Source organism: Sarcophilus harrisii, chromosome 4 (assembly GCF_902635505.1).
Source record: "Sarcophilus harrisii chromosome 4, mSarHar1.11, whole genome shotgun sequence".
In the NCBI taxonomy this organism is placed as follows: Eukaryota; Metazoa; Chordata; class Mammalia; order Dasyuromorphia; family Dasyuridae; genus Sarcophilus; species Sarcophilus harrisii.
Window position 1 is genome coordinate 341,371,683 of NC_045429.1, and position 25,343 is coordinate 341,397,025.

Here is a 25,343-nt window from a genome sequence, read left to right on the forward strand (position 1 = left end):
GTGATTTTTCTCATGAATAAGACTGGGATTGTGAAATGCAAATGTGAAAACTAGTTCTATTTAATATAAACCGAATGTATGCATTAAGAAGGATTTAAATTACAAAGGAGTTAGCATGAATGCATGAATGAATGCCCAAATGGTGATTATGTGTGTAAGGGAATGTGGGGATTTACTGGAGCTGTCATGAAGAAATATTATGAAAGATTGCACTTGCCTGGGTGTTAGCACAAAAAGAAAGGCAATAGAGCTGAACTGCTAGAGAAGAAAGAAAGTTCATGTGACCACAGTAATGAGAGAATGCAATAGCATTTCTGGCCAGCTGAGGGGTTGGAAGTAAGCAGCAGATTTAAGCAAAATTCAGTAATGATATAACACTGCTGTTATTAGGCTAGTCCTCATAATTATGGAGAAGCAGAGAGATCGGAATGGGAAGATTGGAACCAAGCAATAACATTGTTGAAGAGATCATAGAGTTTAGAGTTAAAAGGAAGATATTAGAACTCTTGGAGCTAACACAAGGCTCTGTCCCAGCCTTCCTTCTCTTCTCTTTCCACATTCTCTCCATCTCTCTGTCTCTCTCTGTCTCTCTGTCTCTCTCTGTCTCTCTGTCTCTGTTTCTCTCTCTCTCTCTCTCTCTCTTTCATTTTTCTCTATTCAGGGTTTATGTATTCAGTCAAATTTCTAGATTTTCAGTCACATCTGAACTCTTTGTGACCATATTTGGGCTTTTCTTGAGAAATATACTGGAGTGGATTGCTATTTCCTTCTCCAGTAAAATATCATCACCATTAGATTATTCCTGAGGTCTCCTAATTGATCTCCTTGCCTCATCTTTTCTCATTCCAATTCAGCCTCCCCACAGTTTCCAAAGTGATTGCTTTAAATTCAGTTTTGACCATGTGCTCTTATTCGATAAAATTTTGATTTTATATTTTGCAGGATCAAATATAAACTCATCTTTGAATTTCAATGTCCTTCATAACCAGGTCCTGATCTATCCTTATTATCATCATACATTATTCCCTTTGTACTATCTATGGTCCAACAAAACTGGGCTTCTCTCTATTCCACACACATTCCTCCATTTCTTTTCTCTATGTCTCTACATTAACCAATTTCCATTCCTGGAATGTACTCTCTTATCTGTACTTCACAGGATTCCTCTTTTCCTTCTGGATGAAGCACAAGAAGCATCTTCTATATGAACCTTTCTTTATTCCTCTGACTGCCAGTGTCTTCTCTGCTTTATCTTGAAGCTATTCTTCATAATTTGTACCATATATTTATCTGCATGTGTATACATATATCTACCTATATAGATATACATATATATGTGTATTTATATACTTATTTTTATTTTTATATTTTATTATAAATGACATAAATAGTAAATACAAATAAATAAAAAATATATTTATATACATGTATGTATATATACACATACACACATATCTTTATACATTAGATCCTTGCTACTTGTCCTAATACTTCCCTACCTGGACTTTCTATCAGCTATGATTTGTAAATGAGCATGTGTCTTCTTTTAATTGTTGTCTTTTCAATTAGAATGTGAACTCCTGGAGAACCTCATCTGTCTGAGATTGGAGCAAAGAGATTTTTCTCTTCTATTCTGCTTGTATGTGTTGTTTTCCTTACTAGAATACAAACTAATTAAGCTTTTGGTCTCTCCCTTCCTTCCTTCCTTCCCTTCCTTCCTCCCTCCCTTCCTTCCCTTCCTTCCTTCCCTTTCTCCCTCCCTTCCTTCCCTTCTTTCCTTTCCTTCCTCTCTCCTTCCCTCTTTCCCTCCCTCCCTCCTTCCTTCTTTCCTTCCTTCCTTCCTTCCTTCCTTTCTTCTTCTTTCCATACCTCCCTCTCTCCCTTTCTTTCTTGTCCTTGATTCAACTCAGTACCTGCTACAAGTAAAGCATTTTTACTTAAAAATTTTTTCACATTATGAAATAGAACAAACATTTCTATAACATTGCATAATAAAAAAAGAATACTTGAAACTGCAAAATTATTTATATACAACTTGCTATTCCTTGTAAAGGGCTGAAATTCTGAGTTGATGCAATGGAATCAGACAACCGAGCATTTAAGGCTAATTATTAACTGGACAACACTCCATTAGCATTTGCTTGGAAAATGGCCCTTCCCACTATTCTGTTCTGGCTCAATCTTTTGGTGTATACAGAGAATTGTAGGAGGGATTAGGAGGTGGAGTAAGACAAGCCAGAGTCACTTTGGTGGTAGAGGAGGAGAAGGGAGCATAGAGATCCTGCGTCTGTCCAATTCACTTCTACCCCTAAAGACCAAGAATAAAGACCAAGGACTTTTGCTTATCCTGACTCTGGCTGATTCTAAGGTATCTAGGGTGCTAACTCAGTTTTCACAATTCCTTAAAAAATATAATAAAGCTATCATGAAAATTTCTTTTTCTTCTTTTTTTCCTCTCCCTACCCCCGAGACATGGCTACCATCAGAAACAAACATATGTATGAATGTGTGTATGTATAAAAATATTCTATACATATTTCTATTTATCAGTTCTTTCTCTGAATGCAGATAACATTTTTCTTCATATGTTCTTTGTGGTTAATTTGGGTATTTAGAATAGTCAGAATGACTTAGTTACTCAACGTTATCGCTGTAACTATACACAATATTCTCTTGGTTCTGCTCATTTCACTCTTCATTATTTTATGCAGGTTATCATGTTTTTCTAAGATCATCAAGCTCTTCATTTCACATAGAATAACAGAATCCCATCACCATCATCTACCACAACTTGTTTATAATAGACATTTAATAATTTTTTTTTTCTTGCTGAGGCAATTGGGGTAAGTGACTTGCCCAGGGTCACAAAGTTAGGAAGTGTTAAGTGTCTGAGATCAGATTTGAACTCAGGTCCTCCTAACTTCAGGGCTGGTGCTTTATCCATTGTACCATCTAGCTGGCCCAACATTTAATAAATTCTTATTTGTTGACTGATAGGTGTAGTGGTCAAGGAACCCTGCAGGTACTCCTTTCTGTTTGTCAGTGTATCCTCCTAGCAGAAGGCATGTCCTTTTTGCATGGCTCCTAGAAATATTATCTGTATCTATGACCAGGGCATTGAGTTATATCAGGATTTAAGCATAATAGTCCATCAGTGGAGGGCTGGTTTATGAGAATATTCTTCCTTGTGATTAAAAAAAAAAAGCTTCATATTTCAGAGTACCTTTTAAAGTTATTCCCATTCCTGCTGGGCATGTTTGGTAGTTTTTTGGACCCTGGCACTTAGTTATAATCAGAGCATAGTTCAAAGTATCAGGATTTAGAATCCACTTCAGGATTTGCTTCAGCTATCCTAGGTGGCCATTTGCATCAGTCATACATGGAAAGACTTTGCTTATAGGGATTTCTAAGTTAGTGCATCACAAGACAGAAGCCACAGGTACAGTTGGCCACCACTGTGCTTCAACAGAGGCTGGCCACCTCCAGTGTTTATAATTGGAACTGTCTATACTTCTGTGAGTCAGAGCACCTGAAGTGTTTTGATTAATCAGTCTTTGAAAACCAGAAATAGTGTTTGTTTTAATCTCTACTTCTCTTTATCCTTTAATACAAATTTGGCTGTGATGACTGCTCTAAGGCTGATGTTGACATTTTTTTTCTTAATTTTACTATTTTTAGTAAAAATGTACTTGCCAAATTTCCTTGGGAAAAATAATCTAAGAGGAATGCATCTCAGTCTTAGTTGGGAACAGAAAATGAGTGGTCAGAGTTTTAGAGGAGAAGTAGATGAGAAGCTCTGAATGTCTCTTTCTGCCTTTTGTATATTAGAAGACACTAAGGAAAAAAATACTGGGAAGCAGATCATACAGTAAGCAATGAGACATAGGTATAACTGGCAGAAAGTTAACCATTAGGCAGAATTATTAAGTGATTTCAAAGACATAGGGACTTAAAATAATCTGGGATGGAGGATAAAGGAGAAGGGCAATATCTTAATAAACTGATTTCTAATAAGACGGAATCATATATCTTGGGACTAATTTTCATTAAGGAGGAGGAAGTGGCTGAGCACCAGGAACTTAATAAAATGCTTGTTGATTGATCACTTGAATTAATGATTACTTGAAGGACTTCCTTTTAAACAAGAATGTAGTTTAGCAGAAATTAGATTTGGACAAGTATCTTATACCCTATATTACAACAATGTCAATAATTTCACTATTTCCAATATCTCCTCCAATTTATTAAAGAAGAAACTGAGATCATTGTCAAGTCAAGAAGAATGGAAGTTGTATAGCAAAGAGAGCTGATGCTTAATAGCTCAGAAGTTAAAGACAGGAAGGAAAGAAGAAGGAGAGCAGTGATGTCTGCTTGAAGCCACTGAAGGCAGTCACCACATGCAGGGACAACTTGCAGAGAGGGGCCAGCAGGATAGTTCTGATTGCTTTTTATCCTACTGATTTTCATGAATGAGGGGAGATAACAGCCACTAGCTCTGGAATTTGCAAAGTGTAGGTTTAAGGTTCTAATTGTAATATTGGAGGGAAGGGGCTAAGGAAAGAGTAAGAAGGTACTGAACTGAAAGAGGCTGTTTGGAGTGACTGTTCTTGAGGAGTTGTAAAATGCTGTTTAAGGGAGTTCTGTTTGGGACAACTGTTTAGGAGGAAATGGAGAATGGCTCCACAGCACCCAGCAGCCGTAAGCAGAGCAGTGCAGTGGAGAGAGATTTGAAACATGTGGCATGATAGCAAAGAGGCTTCCCCAGAGCTCCCCTTAGATAAAGCTATGATGAGCCCCACCATGGAGAATAGTGGTTCAAACTCAGTGGAATTGTTCCTTTGTCATGACCTCTTCATAACAGTGCTTCTTCATAACCTTTTTTTGCAGTTTTCTTGGCAATGATTCTAGAGTGGTTTCTCATTTCCTTCTCTAGATCATTTTACTGATGAGTAAACTGAGGCAACTAGGGTTGATTTGCCCATGGTCACATAGCTAGTAAGTATCTGAGGCTGGATTTAAACTCACAAAGATGAGTCTTCTTGATTCTAAACTCAGGGCTCTATCTACTAAGCTACCTAGCTACTTCTTTAATATGTATGCACAGTCAAATAGAATAGGTCACTACAAAAAAAAAAATTAGAAAGAAATGATATCAAGGATTCTTCACAACTATATCTGGTGGAACAGAATTTTAACCAAACAAGGGATAAAGATTACAAAAAAAAAAAAAAAAAAAAAAAAAAAAAAAAAAAAAAAAAAAAAAAAAAAAAAAAAAAAAAAAAAGGAAAAGAAATAGTGAGTAGGATATTTGAATAATATATAACCTATAAAAGCCTGACATCAAAAATGTATAAAGGATTAACACAAATGTGTAACAAGAACCATTCCCCATTAGACAAGTAAGATACAAAGGATATCAAATAATTTTCAAAGGAAGAATAACAAATGACAAATGATCACACAAAATAAGCTCTGAATTATTTATAAATTATACAACAGAATATAGAATATAGCCATAAACTATGCTTTAGTATATAGCAACATAGGTGGTTTTGAGCATCATGAGGGTAGAGTTTTGGAGGCTAGGGTTGGCCTAAATTTATTTTTCACTTCTTCTCCCTATCTTTAGTTTCTGTTATCAGCTATATCATATTACAATTATCTTCATCTTTAGCCTAGAGTTTGTAAAATGGCCCTTAGGATCTGAGTGGTCTCCTTCTCTGCTGTTTTATGGAGTTTATTAAGCAGACAGTTAAATCTAGAATCTTTCCAACTCAAAGCCACCAGTTAGGAAAGAGAAATATTCCTAACATTTAGGCAGAAATTTGTGTTTGCTTTAACTTAAATGTATGTTTATTTCTCTCTTATACTTGGCTTGTATGACTAAAGCAAAATTCATGTTACTGGAAATATTTGGTTAAAGCAAGCAGAATATGTTTTGTTAATGAACAGGTACTGGAATGGGAAACAGCGGGTTTATTCTTGGAACTTCTTCAATCTTTGAGGAGGTGGAAAGTAGGGAAGAAATAAGCATTTGTTAAGCATCATCTACTATGTGCCAGGATCTGTTCTAAATACTTTTTACAAATATTATTTTATTTGATCTCTATCACACCACTGGGAAGTAGGTGCTATTATTATCCCTATTTTTCAGTTGAAGAAATTGAGGCAGACAGAGATTAAGTGATTTGCCCAGAGAGACATAGCAAATAAATTTCAAAAATAGCAATATAAGAGTATTCTTTAATGTCTCTCTAAAGAACTTTGGAATCATTTGTTAGACACAGGAGACAATGGAAAAGTATTTGTTCATTTGAACTACAAATCCCAAGATGCTAAGTAGGTTCTCAACTTCCTATTACGTAGGCTAAGAAATAATATGTAGTATGGATCAATATATTATGTTGATTCTAGACCAGCTGTGCTTTCTACTTTGAACCCCTCCACAACATTGAGGTAAAGAACAAGGATCATTGTGTTGAATGACCATGAGTCCTTCAGAACGCCCATTGAAGCATTGCAGGGTAAAGTCCAAGTCTGTCAATAACAAGTCAAGGGGAAGAGAAAGAACTGTGGCTTCTCTATAGCAAAGATGTCAGTAACTCATCAATCAAAATAGAGTATGAAAGGGTCAGACATAAAGTACAGATCCATTTAACAGTCAAGCTGTGAACCCCAGATCAATGAGAAAAGAGCTAGAGGCAACAACAACAAAAAGAAAATAGGGAATTGGGGCAGGTCTGAAGCAAAGTAAAATGTCTGATTGGCAAAGAAGCAAGAGAATCACAAGGTTTAGAGCTAAAAGGCCTTATGCTATTTATTCCAACCTCTTTTCACAGATGAGGAAATAGATGACTGAAAACAGGAAATGATTTGCCTAAGACAATAATGGGTGATAAAGACAAGAAGTGAGATTTGAAGTGAGATTCTCACTTTACATTGGAACTGAGGCTAGGTACGTTTTATCAGAGTGCCCCTAGGTGGCAAGGATGGAGACAAGACCAGAACTAACTGTTTGAGAAATGTCAATAAATCCAGAAATCAGAAAAATCAAATTAGGTAGGGGAGAGTCAGAACAGGGCAAAGATTCCATACCAACTTGCTGGCATCAGTTATCCAGGAACATCTGCAGACTTTTAAGGTAAGTTACATAGGGGTAGCCCCATTCACCTGATTTTTTTTTATAGGCTGTCATCAAAGAGAAGAGAATAAACATTTATTTATTGCCTACTTAATGCCAGGAACTGTTCTAGGTACTTTACAATTATCTCAACTGATCTTTACTACAAACCTGGAGATAACTGCTTTTATTATTCCCATTTTACAGCTGAGGAAACTGAGGCAAAGAAAGTTTAAGAGACTTGCCCAGGACTACACAGCTAGTTAGTGTATGAAACCAAAGTTAAACTCAATTTTTCCAGACTCCAAGCCTAGCACTCCATCCACTGAGATACCAGTTGTCACTGAAGGAGAGGCCAGCTCCTTGTTCATTCTTTTAAATAAGAGATATTGAACACCAATTAGTTGAGAGTTCTGATTAAAGATCAGGCAATTTCAGGGCCACTCACCTGAATTACAATGAGACAATCAATAATCAATAGCTAATAAACATTAATTAAGCACTTTTTGTGCAGCAGGGTACTAAACACTGGGGATATACATAAAAATATGGAAAGAAACAATCCATACTCTCAAATGAATCTGAGGTGTGTGGGGAGAGATAACACTTAAAAAAAGATGAATAGCAGAGGGTGGGAGATGAGAAGTACCCAGCACAAATATATAGCAGAGAATACAAAGAAGTATTAAATGACAGTTAAGAGAGAGAAGAAACTGAAGACATTCAGGAAGAGTTGTAGGAAATCAAAAGTTCAAGTGGTCTGTCATTTAGAAACATGGAAAAGTCAAGGAACAGAACAGGCCAATGGAGGAGAGGTACATTTTAGATAGTACTATTTCCTTAACTAGTACTTAAGGAAATAGGGGAACATAGAGCAATATCAAAGATAGATACAGAAGGATTATAAAATCATTAATTTACAGCTAGACTGGAATTCAGAGATCACTGAGGTGAATCCTCTCATTTTTTTAGATGAGGAAGTGAAGACTGAGAAAGTTTAAAGTGACTTGCCTAGGTATTACAGTTAATAAGAATCAGAGAGATCTGAATCCAGATATCTAATTTGCATTTGTTTCTCTGTATGATTTCAACTCCACAGAACAATACATTTCTCCCAGACTAGGCTCATCATTTCTAATCTCATTGTCATGCTGCTAACTCACACCTTAATTGAGATGACCTCTCTCAGCCTTCGCTCCCCTCTGATGGGAGGGCTGAGCACAAAACTTCTCCTATACCTTCCTTTATAGAGGGAAGAAACTAGACTTCTCAGCTTTGCATTTGCTGCACTGCCTCCTCCTCCCACTGCATACTCCCTAGTATCTCTCCCTGCTCACTATCCTGCCTTCCTGAGGGTGATATCTCTCTGCCTACATTCACCCCATTAGACTATATGCCCCCTGTTCAAGAAGTCCAGCAGATGATTATAATTTTTAATTTTTATTACCTTCCCAAGGTTATAAAAGAATGATCCAGATGACTTATTGATGCTAGTAATTGGTGGAATAGGTATAATAGGTATGACTAGAGGAAACTGGGGAAACAGAGGAGGAAATAGTAGAGGGAAGAGAATTAAGTATGGATAAATTGTTAATTCAGTGATTAGTGTTATGAATAAGAAAATAATTAGCTTGTTCTCCCACAGTTGGGAATCTGAAAGCTCATGAATTAATGTATCTTTATAGAGAATGTTTCCATGTAAATTCCTGGGCTTTGGGTGAAGGTACTTTAGTGTTTTTTGAAGTTCTCTGGATGCATGATACATATAGCAAGTAAGAAATAAATCAGAATTTACAATCTGGATAAATCTAGTTTTCTTAATGTCACTGGTGAGATTGAATATACAATGAGGCCTAGCATCAACCCCTAAGAAATGATAGATTAGATCTGGAAGAGACTTTAAAAGATATCAAGTTTACCATATCTTTCCAGTTTTCAGAGGAAGTTAAAATGATTTGCCTAGACTTACATCTTGTAAATGGGATTTAAATTTATGCCATTTTGCCTCTTAATTCAGCACTCTACCCATTGAACCATGTAGCTTCTTATAGAGATTTGAATTCAGTTCTTCTTAATTCTAGAATCAGTGCTTTATGCACTGAACCACCTAACATAGAGAGCCTTTAAGAATCTGACCAGTCAGAGCCATCTACACCCAAAGCGAATACTGTGAGAACTGAGTGTGATTCACAACATAGAATTTTCACATTTTTTGTGTTGTTTGCTTGAATTTTATTTTTTTCTCTTTTTTTTTTTCTGGTTTGGTTTGATTTTTCTTATGCAGCAACATAATTGTTTAATTTTTGCACACATATATTGGATTTAACATATATTTCTACCATGTTTAACAAATATTGGACTACTTGCCATCTAGGGGATGGGTTGAGAGAATGGGGGGGAAACTGGAACACAAGGTTTTGCAAGGATTAATGTTGAAGTATTGTCCATGCATATGTTTTGAAAAACAAAAGGCTTTAATAAAGGGGAAAAAAAAGAATCAAAAAACAAAACAAAAAAAGGATCTGACCAGTCATCTCCATGCCACATAAAAATCATAACAGGACTTTGGTTTCATTCAACTCAGCCCCAATAACTATGTCTATACAATATGAGTGCCTTTTTAGGAATTTCATTCATGATTATAGGAAATCTAGTTAAGTTGCTTATGGGCATATTTTCAGATTAGTGATTCTAGCCTCTGGAATAATGATGAGAATCCTTTGCATATGTGATACAGTTCTGAGTTTTGAAAAGTCTTTTGACAGCAAAAAAAGGAGTTGTCAAATTGTGACAAGTGGCTCCAGACCCAAAGGATTAGAGAGTGAACTTGATTGAGTCCATGTCACAGAGTCACAAGTCACAAGTCAAAGCTGGAAAGAAATTTAATATATATCCAGTCCAGTTTTCTTTATACAAAAGAGAAGATATCAAGAAAGGGGGCTGGTAGTAGGAACTTGCCCAAAGTCATACAGTGAATTAGCAGCAAAAATGTACCAAGTTCCCATAAATATTTCTTACTTCCTATCTCCATGTTAGTTATAATGTCAATTACCATAATACTCACCACATCTGGATATGGGGTACATAACTGAAATTAGGGTGTAATTGAGGTCTAGTGGCAGGTTTGGGGTACAGGGAGTCAAATGGAGCTCCCCTGCAATCCCTTTGGATTTGGCGCAAGGATACAGAGTTAAATGAAGTCTAGTAGCTGCAAGAGAGTTCCCAATAAAGGAATTTATTGGGCTGAAAAGCTAGATTGATAAAAGAGGTTTATTATGAGGTTTGGAAGTAAGGTTAAAGCATAGTTAAAGAAATAAGTGATGGATAAAGAGATAAGAGGAGCACCGGAAACAGGATTCCAGTGAACAGAGGTTCCTGACATGCCAAGTGTAAGGCTGGCATGTTTGGAACCTTAGCAAAGAGAGGATTCCAGCTTAACTCTTTTATAATGAGAGATTTAGCTAGAGGGGCCTGTGGGTGGAGTCTCAAGTTGGCTCAGATCCGGGTGAGGCTGGAACAGGCCCAGATTCTCTATTGGAATTCAAAGGGACCAGGATTTGTGAATCAAAAGGTCCTGGATTGATAATGCATCAACTAGGAGGTGTTGGGAATCAGAAAGAAAGGCACAATCAATTCTTAAAGGGACCACACCTGCATCAATACTAGTATCTCCTTCTGTCAGTATACAAAGAAACAATAAACTATGGTACTGTTAGTATTAGAACAGCCAAGCTAAATGGAGTACCAAGCCTGAAGTCTGGAAGATTCATTTTTCTGAATTCAAATCTGGCCTCAGACTCTTATGAGCTCTATGACTCTGGAAGCCATTTAGTCCTGTTTGTCTCAGTTTCCTCATCTGTAAAATGATCTGGAGAAGGAAATGGCAAACTACTCCAATATCTTTGCCAAGAAAATGCCAAATGGGGTCACCAAGAATCAAACATGCCTTAAAAAATGAAAAAAAAAAAAAAAAAAGACTGAACAAAGAACCAGCATTTGAACTTAGGAAGTGACAAAATTTGAAGCCAAATCTATTCTTTTTGTTACAAACAATAAACAAATAATAATAAGACTGAAAAACTATTTAGTATGAAGAAAACCCATAAGATACTTCTCTACCTTCCAATGAATGAGTTTTTCCTGGGACCGTCATTTTGGGGATATGCCCAGACAAATCAAACTGCATTCCCTTCCCAGTTGTACTTCTATTTTAATACCAAGATCATATATAAGTACTTTAATCCTTAGCTCACGCCCTTTTCAATTTGTGTGTATGTAGATGAGTTGTCTTTCCCCATTAGAATGTAAATTCCTTGAGGAAGGGGTTATCTCTTTTTTTTTTTTTTTTTGCTTGTATTTGTATCCCCACTTTTTAATACAGTATATCTCAAAAAGTATTCAATAAACATTTATTACGTACTTACTATGTGGCAGGCATTGTGCTCAGTGCTGGGAATAATTAAAAAAGAGACAAAAAAGAATCCCCTTCCCTCAAGAAGCTTACAATCTAACGGGGGAGATAACAAGCAAATATACACTATAGGCAAACTATATTCAGAATAAATAGGAAATAATTAAAAGAAGGAAAGCACTGGAATTAAGAGAGATTAGAGAAGGTTTCCTATAGAAAATGAGATTTTTTTTTTTTTGGAATTTAAGAGAAGCCAAGAAGTCTTTGAGTAGTTAGAGGGGAGGGTGGAAAGTGTTCCAGGTATGAAAGACAGCCAGAGAAATTGTTCAGAGCTGAGATATGGAATGTAGTCTTATTCATGGAACATCCAGGAGGCCAGTTTGTGGCCAGTTTTATATGTGCTTGTTGCTTACCAACAATAAAAATACAACTTTTAGAATAATTTTCTACATTTAAAAGACAAAATTGTTATCTTTTAGCCAAAAGAAGTTGAAAGATTCTTTTTCTGGGGGAAAATGAACTCTGGCATAGTTTGAAGCAAACAAATAAATCAGCTAAAGAAAACATCAGAGGGAGAAAAAAAGGCTTATCTTTGCCTAAGTTGCATGGAATCTATGCTTTAAATCCTCTTCTCAACTCTGAATTTCCATCCAGATAAAATTTTCTCAACTTAACCCACCCCTGTCTTTACAACATATCCTGAAGGAAGTTTGCTGAAAATAGTAACAATGAAAATACAAAAAAAAAAAAAAAAAAAAAAATCAACAAAACATAACCCATGCACTCACAAGTCCACCCCAATTCCAATGACTGAAAACCTTCAATAAAGGATTCATTCTGCAGAACTCACTTTATTAGTACTGTCTGCTTTTAGAACAATTGTAGTACAATAGCAACAGGATGTAAGTAGGTTTGGGGAGCAGATTTTATCTGCTAGAAAACAAAGAGGTGGTAGAATTTTCAGTTGGCAATGATTAATCAGAACACAAGAAAGTGACTTGAGAAGGAAGACTGTCCATTCATTCAATCAAACATTTACAAAGTAGGATCCCATCATGCATCAACTGCTGTGGGAAGACAAAGAATAAAACATAATCTCTATTCTCCAGGTTCTTATGTAGTCTGACCGGGGAAGTTAAGATAGGCATATGAATGCCTACAATTCACAGGACAAAACTAAAAAGAGAATTAACTAATTGATATTTGTCTTTCCTTCTTGAAGACAATCAATCCAGCAAATTGGTGATAACATGATATGCAAGTGAACTGGATTTAAGTGAGGGAGGGCTGTGCAAAGTTACCAGTGTCATTTCTCCTCTAGAGTAGGAGTCTATTGACTAGACATAAATCAGGATGACTGGAGATGTCCCTGATGCAGTGGGAGACCTTGGCCTTTTAAAGCTAAGGTCTTTAATGGGTGTCAGTTCAGTGATTAAGGCTGGAAGGGCAGAAATGGAGAGAGAGAGAGGAAGGGAGAAGAAGAGAAGAGGAAGAAAAGGAGAGGAAGGAAGAGAGAGGAAGGGAGAAGAAGAGAAGAAGAGGAAGAAAAGAAGAGGAAGGAAGAGAGAGGAAGGGAGGGAGAAGGAGGAAAGGAGGGAAGAAAAGAGAAGGGAGAGAGAGAGAGAGAAAGATTGAGAGAGAGAGAGGAGAGGAAAAGAGAGAGAGAGAGAGAGAGATCTGGAAGGAAAAAAACATTAGGATTTCTGGTGAAACAACACTTGGTAGTAGAAAAGATTATTTCTGCCTATGGCAGTTAAAATTTTATTAAAACAATAACAGTACAGCTAGGTCAAGAAGGTAGGATTTCACTAGGTAGAGATGGGAGAAGAGAATTCCAAGTTAAAGGAAAACATGACAAAAAGCATAGTCCCAGGAAAACAGTTCCTCATTTAAGGAACAGTAAATAGTTTGTTGTGTCAAGAACATAGGGGTATATATAATCAAAAAGTGAGAAATACAATTTAACTGGTTAAGTTATTACCTGATTATCAAAGGTTTGGATTTCAAGGCTTAAGAGGTGACTTCATAGGCAAATGATGAAAGTTTTTTTGGGGGATAGGGTAATTAACAAGATCAAAATGTACTTTAGAAACTTTAATGTGGAAACTTTATACAATGGATTGAAAAGTGAAAGAGAAAAAGGACAGAGGCCAGGCAAGAGGCTATTGCAATATTATAGATGAGAGACAATCAGGACTTCCACCAACATGGCAGCAGTGGAGATATAACTTTGGAGATGTAACAGGATTTGACAAATAGGATGAAAGTGGGATAGGGTGTTGTAGGCAAAGAGAGAAAAAAATAAGGGGAAAAAATCTAGCTTAAGTAACTGAAGTAATTTAGGGCCTATTACAAGCAATAGTAAAGGAAAATAAATACATGGTAGTGGACTTACCGAATGGAACTGACAATGGTTAACCTACAGATGGAGCTAATGAAATTAATAATATAAATAATGAAATAAAAAATGAAAGTAGCGACATCATGTTGGCAAAGAAGCATTAAGCAATTGGATAAGTCATGCAGATTTGTTTGTTGAAATAGAGGAGCTTATGATATCAAATCAGAACCAGGTTTTTGCCATAAGGAATTATAAAAATATCTTTAAGGTGTTTGGATTTAGGATTTGATGCAAATTATTCAAGAAAACTAAGGAATATATCACTGTAGCCAATAAAAAGTTAACCCCTCAAAATCCCACCCTTTTCTATTCCCCATTAAAAAAAAAAAAAACCTTCAAAATACTCTGGACAACTTAACTGTTCCTTAAGTAGAATGTGAACACAGACAAAAATGTGGTTCACAATTGCCTAGATGAAACATTAATACCATAAAAGCTTAAGAACAATGCTTTTTTAAAAGATGTCACTATACCAGATAGTCGTAATCTCCAAGCCACATGAAATGAAAAGCTTTCAAAGTATGGAGGAAAAATTCAAAATCATTTGGAAACACAATGAGATACATTATCATTCTATCATCCTATCAGCTATTAGAGTTTTACTAAGAATGCTTTTAGTTAGGGTATGGAGTATGAGTTTACATTCCAACACTTTTATTCACTATAAAAAGCAGTTATTTTATCAACCTATGCAACAGTATGCAGAACATGAAATTTTAAAAAATATCAAAAGAGACTTATATGGTCATTTCTACCTGAACTGCAAGATAAGAATGATTCTTTTAAATACAGCTGCAACTATGACTACAACTACTACTATCACTACTGATGATGATGATGACAATGACAATACTAGGACAACAGCCCCTTCAAAGACTGACCTATTTTGTGGTGTGTAGTGGGGGATTAGTTGGCAAAGGAAATGCCAATCAAAATGATGCATTATGGGACTTTATGTGTCTTGAGAGTACTCCAGACCAGCTGTGATGGTCTGTCAAAAACTCTGAAACTCTAGACTATTATCCTGTGATAAGAACACAAATTGGGCTGGCATCCCAGAAAGTGTGATGGAAGTATCCCAGCTAATCTAAGAACGAAATAGGGAAGAATAGCCCTATTGTAGAATGTAGATTGCTTCTTTGGAGCAATCACGGTGATTGACCAGGCAGTTCAGCAAAGGAAATGATATTTCCTCTCTTTTTTATTTTTTATTATAATATATGATTTTCTGTGATGGGTTACTTAGAGGGATACAATGAGAGATGTAGGTGATATAAAATATATGTATTTTTAAAATGTATTTAAGAGTAAAGGCATGAGGGGGTAGCTAGGTGGTGCAGTGTGTAGAGCACCAGCTCTGAAGTCAGAAGGACCCGAGTTCAAATCTGACCTCAGATACTTAACACTTTCTAGCTGTGTGACCCTGGGAAAGTCACTTAACCTCAATTGCCTCAGCAAAAAAAAAAAAAAAAAAAAAAAAAAAAGAGTAAAGGCATGGCTTCTGTATTATCGACAAGTTTGGGGTTTCTCTCATTCTTGAACTCTGCTTTCCTATGTATTTCTCCCCATTATGACTTTTCCCCTTCTCTGCACTGATGTCACCAAGCATCAAAATCTATATTGATTCAATTTGGAAAATTTTATTAATTTCTTCACAGAATTTATTTACTTTTTCACCCTCATCATATCATCATTGTTACATAAATTACAATCATTTTCATGGTGATATTTTTGCAAGTATTTATTGGTCCTGTAAAGTATGATAATAAAATATTCTATGAAATAATGTTTCTTATTATTTCTAGGCCCACTCCTTTCTTGCCTCTCTAAGAAATACTTGTGAATTCTCCTATTTATTTATTTTTTTCTTCTTTATAAAATAGTTTTCAACACTCACCTTGCAAAATTGTATGTTCCACAGTTTTCTCCCTTCCTTTCTCCCACTCCCTCCCCCAGGCATCAAGTAATCCAATATATGTTAAATATGTGCAGTTCTTCTATACATATTCCATATTTATCATTCCTCACAAGAAAAATCAAATCAAAAAGAAAAAAAAAACAAAAAGTAAGAAAAAAATAACAAAAAAGGTGAAAACAGTATGTTGTGATTCAATCCTCTTTCTGGAGATAGATGGCTCTCTCCATCACAAATTTATTGGAATTGGCTGGAATCACTTCACTGTTGAAAAGAGCTATGTTCATCAGAGTTGATCATCATATAATCTTGTTGTTATTGTGTACAATGTTCTCTTGATTCTATTCACTGAACTTAGCATCAGTTCACGTAAGTCTCTCAGAGCCTTTCTGAAGTCATCCTACTGATCATTTCTTACAGAACAATTCTCCTATTTAGATGCAACCTTGTTCTATCTTCTGATTGATACCATAATACAAACATACTATTATATATGTATATTTAATATGTAAACACATTATATATATATATATATATATACATACACACATACATGAATTTAACTAAATTATATAATCAGGCATAATTAAAAAAATTTCTTTATACTAATAAACTTCAAAATCAATATGAGCTGAGTTTTAATGATCCCAGCAAGATTAAGAGGATAAGGCCTATGACTTAATTATCTTTATAACACCTATGGGACTCAGCACAGTACATGATTGATAGTAGTTCCTCAAATGAATGAATGAATTGAATAACATATTTGTTGGAATTACTGTGGAAGAGTCAGGGTAAAAGTGTGCCTCACTTTAAGAACACCTGATTAAAACAAGAAAATAGATGCAGTACAATAAGATTTTTCATTTTATAAGATTTAGACAGAGAATTCTCCCTAGAATATGGTTACCATACTGCATTAAATATATTATTTACATGTTTGATTTGGATGTTATATATCATCAGATTTAACTTTATAGAATAAAATGAAGTTTCAAAAGTGGCAATATAATCCAATAAATAAAATTCACTGAAATTCATGGCCTAGACATCTCCTCTTTTTCCTCTTCCTCCTCCTCCACTCCATCATCATTGTCACAAAAATAACAAGAGCTAATATTTCTATTATCTTAAGGTTTATAGTGTTTTCTAAATACCATTTTATTTTTATCCTCACAACAACCCAGGAAATTCTTACTATCATTCCCATTTTTATAGGCAAAGAAATTGAGGTAGTAGTTAAGTGATTTGTCCAGCCACATAGCTAATAATTGCCTGAAGCTTGATCTGAAATCCGATCGTGCCAAGTGTAGGTCCAATGCTAGATTCACAGCACAACTTGGGTGTCTCTTTTTTATGGAGTTAGTGATTGGCCTTAATTCTTCCAGTAATGCACTATTCATCTTAAGAAATAATTTGGTGTCTATGAACATAAATTTCTTAAGAGATAAAATAATCTTCATTCTAACTCATAGGAATAGTATAATGAGATCACCTTTGGGAAACAGTTTTAAAAAAGCATCAAGTCATATGTAAATGAACTTTTTCACTCCTTCAAGGATGCCTAATAATATCTACGTGGGGATTCCTTCCACCAGAACAGATCACAATTCCTCAGTAACTTAATAAAATCCCTTTCAAAATTGCTGTGGTTAAAAATTTCCTCACCCGCAGTCAGCTTGGTGATGAGTTTTACTAACTAAGCCAGGCTGGTCCTAATAAACAGATAGCTCAATGTACTTTTTCTCATCTGCTCTCTGGGATAGCACTTCAATTCCATCATGCTTTGAACATCAACAACAACTCATTTTCTCATTTGGAACTTAGCTCCTTTCTCTCTAAAGATACAACAGTGGCAATTACACTGTGGATGCTGGGAAGAATAAGAGGTTTGGAGTCAGAAGAACTGAGTTTCTATTTTGATTTCAACACTAATTTGCTATATGACCTTGGACAAATCACTTAACTCTCTTTTAACCTTCAATTACTTCCTCTGTAAAATAAGGAGATTAGATTATATGATCCCTAAAGTATTGTCTAGCACTAATATTGTTATTGTTTAGTGTCTAATATCTAACACTGAGGTCACTTTCAGTCATGTCTTACTCTTCATGACCCCTTTTCATGTTTTCTTGGCGAATATACTGTAATTGTTCCATACCATTTATTTCTCTAGTTTGTTTTACAAATGAAGAAACTGAGGCAAACTGAATTAAGTGACTTGCCCAGAGTCACATAGCTAGTGTCGCAGTCTAAATTTGAATTCAGGTCTTCTTACTTCAAAACCTAGTGCTTCTATCAACTATGCCATGGAGCTACCTGTTTCTTACTTTTTTGAGCCACTGAATTCCATTAATGTCTTTAAAACTCCTGGGACATGAGGCATGACTGAAAAGAATGAGATATTTCCCCAAACACCAGAAATATAATCTAACTGTGAGAACCTAGATCAAAGAAATCTTTTAAATCAGAAACTGAATATTGAGAGAGGTCATCACCTGTACCTCTATGATTCACTGGAGCACAGCTTGAAGTATATGGAATATGATACAGTTTTATCCAGCCACTACTTTAGAGTGATCATCAGGTTCGCCTTACAACTCTCTTTTTGATCAGCATATACTAGAAATCATGGCAGCCTTCATCAGACTGAACTATTTATGGGATTCTTCAATATAAAATAATAATGACTACAGTTAAATAATGAATGAGTATACAAGTGGCCTTCTAGGTCAACTACTTTTCCTGATGGCAATATTTGGCTGTGACTAATACCTTAGCAACTAATTATATTGACTTCTCCATAGGTATCAAGATTCTAAATATATTTAATGATGTATAAAACAATACAGATCAAAAAAACTAAAAAAAAATGTAAAAGAGAAGACTTACCAGTATTTACATAGAGATACACAAAATAAAGAATTATCCAAAAGATTTCAACATCTTAGGAAAAATAATTTTGATGTAGCATGTGTGTTGTAATAATAAGGAGAGCCATGTAGGGGAAAACATCTCAATTATAGCTTATTAGGTCTATTTTGCATATTTTGAAAAGCTTTGTTATGGATATATAGTTACTTTATCACTGGGATTCAAGCTTGAAGGGCACATACTAGGACTATAGATCTAGAATTTGAAGAAATATCAGAAGTCATTTAGTCCAACTTCATCACTTTACAAATGATGCAACTGAGGCCCAGGGAGGTTAAATCACTTGCTCCAAATCACACAAAGCATTAGAGATGGAGGTAGAATTTGAAACTAAGTCCTCTGACACCTGTTAATCATAATAATCAAAATATTTTAGCAAGTCCTTGGTAGGGACTTAAAGGAAGAGACATCATTCTTTTGTTTTTTTCCAACTATGGTGACCAAGTTTTGTAAATGGCACATTGTGTAAAAAACTCACCCCAACAATAAATTTTATCTAATTTTTGGGGCTGTCCATAAGCGTTGGTGCAACTAGCCAGTCAGATCTGAAGTACAAGTTAAAACTTTCCTGAATAATCATTCATTTTGATGGTTCAAAGACAAAATTCATTTAGCTAATTGAAACTATTCTACCATGATCAGTCCTTTCCTAAAATATATTTATGTAATGAATTATCAAAACTTATTTTTTTTTCTAAACATCTCTCTTCAAGAACATAAAGAGGAAAGTGGATTACCATTCAGTTTGAATAAATTCATGCAGGAAAAGTTTTTCTCTTCATAGATGTTGGAATTTCAGTCTTTTATCACATCAGAGAGTAGCTTAGTGTGATAAGAGTGTGATAAGATAAAGCAAAAGTAGCAGGGACTTGGAGTCATGAGTTTGATTTCTAGACCATCCATTAAAAAACTTTGAGATCCTTATTAAGTCACTTAATAACGATGAACCATCATTATCTCATGTATAAAATGGATATAATAATAATCTTTGCCTTATCTATAATAGGAACCTTACAAAGTTCATGATGGGGTTTTCTTCTATCATTTTTTAAAAATTATATGAGTTGTACTAAGTTTTCAAAGATACATCATGAACCTAAACTCACCCCTTACTCCAGTATCTTAGTTGATTATGCTTAGAAGTTGTCAGGGTTAAAAAATTTAACCACTCTGAATCAACTTGGAGATAAGGTTCTTCAAATTTAGAAAGAAGGCATTCTAGATGGCAAACATATTGTAAGTGAAAACATTTTTCCATTTGATAAAGGTTTAATTATAATCTGTAATTATAATCATCTGCAAGATGATTCCCATAGCAATAATCCATTTACAATCTCACCCCTGGCCTTCAGTCCTACATCACCAACTGGATATTAGTCATTTCAAAAGGATGTCTGGGAAAGAGTTCAAACTCAGCATGCTCTGTTTTTTAGAATCCTTAGTCTCCTTCAAAATTCTGATCAAGCACCATCTTCTTGCATAAACCAGTCCTAACTCCCAAAGTTGCTAGTTATCTTCTCATGAACTTCTATTAATTTTTATATAATTTTAATGAATATATGCATATATGGTTTTTCCTGATGGGATATTAAAAATGTTCCATGAAGGCAGGGACAAGTTTTATTTCATCTCTGTCATCTTAAGCATACAGTAAGTCCTTAAAAAGATCTTGCTTATTGATTGGGAAAATTCTGAAAATGATGGAAGGACATATTTTTTAAGCTCTGTCTTGGCACAAGCGTGGACCGACTAGAGATGTGAGCACACTTGGCTCCTTCCATATTCCCAAGAATCCAAGATAGTGGAGTTGATTCAGACTGACCACATAACAACAAAGTCAGGGAATCGATTCAAATTACTTCTTGTGGTACCACTACACATCTCTCAGATTGGCTAAAATGACAGGAAAAGAAAATGATGAATGTTGAAGAGGATGTGGGAACTGGGACAATAATGCATTGTTGGTGGAGTTGTGAAGTGGATAACTACTTTGGACAGCAATCTGCAACTATGCCCAAAAGGCTATCCAACTGTGCATATCCTTTGATCCAGCAATGTTTCTACTGGGCTTGTATCCTAAAGAGATCTTAAAGAGGGGAAAGGGACCCACATGGGCAGAAATGTTTGTGGCAGTCCTTTTTGTAGTGGCAATAAACTGGAAACTGAATGGATACCCATCAATTGGCAAATGATTGAATAAGTTACAGTACATGAATGCTACAGAATATTATTATTCTATAACAAACAATCAGCAGGATGATTTCAGAGAGGTCTGGAGAGATTTACATGAATTGATGCTAAGTGAAATGAGCAGAACCAGGAGATCACTGTACACAGCAACAACAAGACTATACAATGATCAATTCTGATGGAGATGGCTCTCATCAACAATGAGATGATTCAGACAGTTCCAATGATTTTGTGATGAAAAAAGTCATCTGCACCCAGAGAGGATAGTAGGAACCGAATGTGGATCATAACATTGTATTTTCACTCTTTTTGTTGTTGTTTACTTGCATTTTGTTTTTTCTCATTTTTTCCTTTTTGATCTTATTTTTCTTGTGCAGCATGATATTTGTAGAAATATGTATAGAAGAATTGCACATGTTTAATATATATTGGATCACTTGCTGACTGGCGGAGGGGACTGGGAGAAGGGAGGGAAAAATTAGAACACAGGATTTTGTAGAGGTGAATGTTGAAAATTATCCATGCATATATTTTGAAAATAAAAAAGCTATAATTAAAAAAAAAAAGAAAAAAATTACTTCTTGCTACCTACTTACTCCAAGGAGAAAGATTTGCAGACAGAAGAACTTGTCATTTAGCATCTATAAAAAGGGTCAACAGATTCATTCCCCTGTATCTCATAGAAGTGCAAAGTGGGGGCATACCTCCTGGCCAAAGGCTTTCTGTAAGGCCCTGCTTTCCATTAACACAACTCAATTCCCCATTTCCATAAACACACTGGACAGGTACCTCTAGAGCTTAGAGAGAAATGCTCCACATCATAGTAATTGCCTGTCAAGACTCTTTATACCAGGATGTTAATAGGGACAAAGGAGACTCTAGTTGCTTGTTCTCTTTCCTGTTTCCCATTTTCATTTCTCTTAACTTATTCCAAGGTTTCAAGAGAATCTTTCTTAAACAAAGCAAACAATTTACTTGGCAGTTAATTGAGATTGAATGCTGAAGAATTCCTCCCTTTCCTTACACCCATTCCCAAACGCATTCTCAACTTCTTTTCCACATTTTACTAGAAAGTCCCTAAATCCAACCCTGAAACACCTGATTCTGATGCTTTAAGATTCGGAATATCAATTTCATACATATACCAACATAGTTCAGGCCTTCATCACCTCTTGCTTACATTATTGCAACAGACTCTTAATTGGTCTCCCTTCTTCACTGGACTCCAGTCAATTCTCCATATTGCTACTAAAATGCTTTTCCTTAAGTATACCTGTCACCATTTCACTTTCCTCCTCAATCAACTTGAGCATCTCTCTAATTACTCTGGAAGGAAACATAAATCCTTGAAGTGACTTATAGTTTTATTTCAATCTATTTTTCTAAACTCATCATACATTGGGTCAACTAGAAGTACAATTTATAGAGTGCAAGGCTCCAAGGCAAAAAGGCTTATCTCAGTGAGTTCAAATACAACCTCAAACATTTACTAACAGTGTGACAGTGGATAATCCTGTTTGCCTCAGTTTCTTTATCTATAAAATGAGATAGAGAAGGAAATAGTAAACCACTCCAGTTTCTTTGCCAAGAAAACCCCAAATGGGGTCATGAGGAACCAGACATGACTAAAAATGACTAAACACAACAACATACATTACTCTCCTTCTTACTTTCTATGATCTAGACACACCAAGCATCTATTTATTCCTTACATATGATTCTCTGTGTCTTTGCACAAGACATTCCCTGGACCAGAAGGCATTCACTCTTCATCTCAGCCTCAGAATTCCCGTCTTCCTTCAATATATTACTTAAATGCAACATTTCACATAGATCTTTGCCTAATTGGAAAGGCAACAAAGTATAATGAAATACAATGCTGAACTTGAGAGTCAAGGAGATCTGAGTTCAAATTCCACCTTGCATACTTACAAGCTCAGGTAAGTGCTTCAGTTTCCTCATCTGTGTAATGAGAAGATTGCATTTGATGATCTCTAAGATCCTCTCTCATTTTAAAGTGATGATTCCCCCAATTACTATACCTTTCTTTTCTTAAATTCTTCCTATACTTATATATGTACATGTTGTCTACCATGACCCTTAAGAGCAAGTTCTATTTTATTTTTTGTCTTTTTATTTGTAGCAAAGTGCTTGGCACATAGTAAGAATTTAGTAAGTGGTTGCTTTATTGCTTGAATCATCAAAGCAAGAAAAAAATTACCTTCTGAGAATTAGATATCAGGATATTCTGTCTATGATTAGTAGGAAATAAAGCATAGAAGCTAGTTGACTTACAGGGGGACTTAATAAATTTATCAGAATGTTTAATGAGAATTTCCATTTTCTGATCATTTTATATACATAGGAGTTTACAATCTAGAGGACAAAGAACAAGATACCTTGTACATACAGGTACCCTTCTAAGAAGTTATGGGTAAAATGAATCTCTATAAATCAAAATTTACTTAAATTGTCCAAATAAAGGAACCCAGGGGTAAATCATTCTATAATGTAAATAATGCCCTAATTTTTTTGTGTTATAATATGGGTACTGGGTTCCCCCCTCAAAAGTGAGATACTCATGCTCTCTTTCTCTTCCCGGAACACAAGCTTTCTTTAGAAGGGATGACTCATAGATGACAAGTAACCATATTTAGCTTTAGGGAATAGATAGAGTTCTGGATGGATGGATAGATAGATGAATGAAAAGACATAAACAGTTAGACTTTTTATTAAAAAGCATTTACTATGTACTAGGCATTGTGATAAGTGCTGAGAATGCAAAATCAATCAAATGATGTCTGCCTCCAAAGTGTTCACATTCTAAAAAAGGGAGACAACACATATAGGGAAACAGTAGAAGGGTACTTTGGGTTAATTAAATGAATTTCAGTGATTCCAAGACTATGAAGAATCTTTCTCTTAGAAAGGTACACATGCTTTGTTATCTCAATTTCATTGAAAATATGAAATCTCAACTGTATAGAGTTCTTAAAGATATTCTTAACTTCACTCAAGTTAAAAACAATGGCCAGGAGCTTCATTTGCTACAAACCACCAACACCACCATTAGAAGAAAACCTGGCTACTAAATTTCACGCGACAACTTTCTATTGGGTTTTTTTCATCATTTCATTTTTGTATTCTGCTGACTTCCCAATGTATTAGAAGTTTCTGAAAGATGCCAGTACCAGATGTGATAGGTAGCTCAACAGTGCTGGTCCTGGAGTCAGGAATATCTGAATTCAAATTTTACCTCAGATAGTTGGTTGTTGTATGATCCTGGTCAAATCACTTAACCCTCAGTTTCCTCACCTGTAAAATGTGCTAGAGAAGATGGGAAACCAATTCATTATCTTTACCAAAAAGAACCCAAAATGAATCACAAAGAATCAGAAACAACTGAACAACAACAAAACAAAGTCACTTAACTGCTGTTTGCTCAGTTACCTCAACTATAAATGTAAAGGACATAATAGCATTTTATCATCTAGGGTTGTTATAAGGATCAACTGACACAATATTTGTAAAAAAGAAAAAGAACTTAGCACAATGTTTGGTATATAGTAGGCACTTAATAAATGCTTATTTCCTTCCTTCCATTTTTCCTTTATTCTTTGAAAAGGGGAAAAGGGTGGTCTAGAAGAATATGCTGTGATTGAATTAGTATTTATCTTCTCCCTGGGAAGAATCAAGCATATTTTGATTTAGACCTCTGGCATATAGCCCTGACTTTCTGAGCAGTTCCCTGCTTCTACTTTTATCAACACTGATTCTCATTCATCCATTTCTAAAAGGATAGAAGGATTTCTCCTCTCTTTTCTTCTTAACTTTATTTTATTTTTCCTTCTTTCATTTATTTTTGTGCTTTCCCCTATATTCCTCCTGACCTTTAGACCTCCACTCTGAAAAAAATCTTTGAAACTGACATGAACAACTAGGAACAGAGTTAGGAATGAGGTGAGGAAAAATAGTTTTCATTTTTATCTTTTTTAAATTCTGCTTATTTTCCCCTGTTCTTTCTCATTTTCACATGCAAGGTAAATTGTAGTTTGGCAGTACCAAGATTTAGCCTGTCTATGATTTTCTTTCCTCTCTCCCCATGCTGCTTCTATTCATCTCACCTGTTATTTTTTATCAGGTGTTTGGCAGGATTCCCTAATTCTGTTACATGTCCAGACCTTTCTTTTGATTGAAGTGACATCATTGACAGCACACAGCCCAGCAAGATTCTCCTCTACATTCAGCCTTCACACATTTCGTCTTTCATTAACATTAAGAGGTTGTTCTGTATATCTGAGTCAAATAGCAGACAATCAGATTTATAAGCTTCATGCCTGCAACTGCTGCCTAGTAGTAGTAATGACCTTGT

At 35.3% G+C, this 25,343-nt stretch overlaps 1 protein-coding gene across 3 annotated transcripts in view; it reads right to left on the reverse strand.

The window, feature by feature from the left end:
- The window catches only part of CA10 (carbonic anhydrase 10), a 660,766-nt gene that overhangs the window by 516,296 nt on the left and 119,127 nt on the right, over positions 1 to 25,343 (reverse strand). The gene's annotated exons all lie outside the window — the stretch shown is intronic.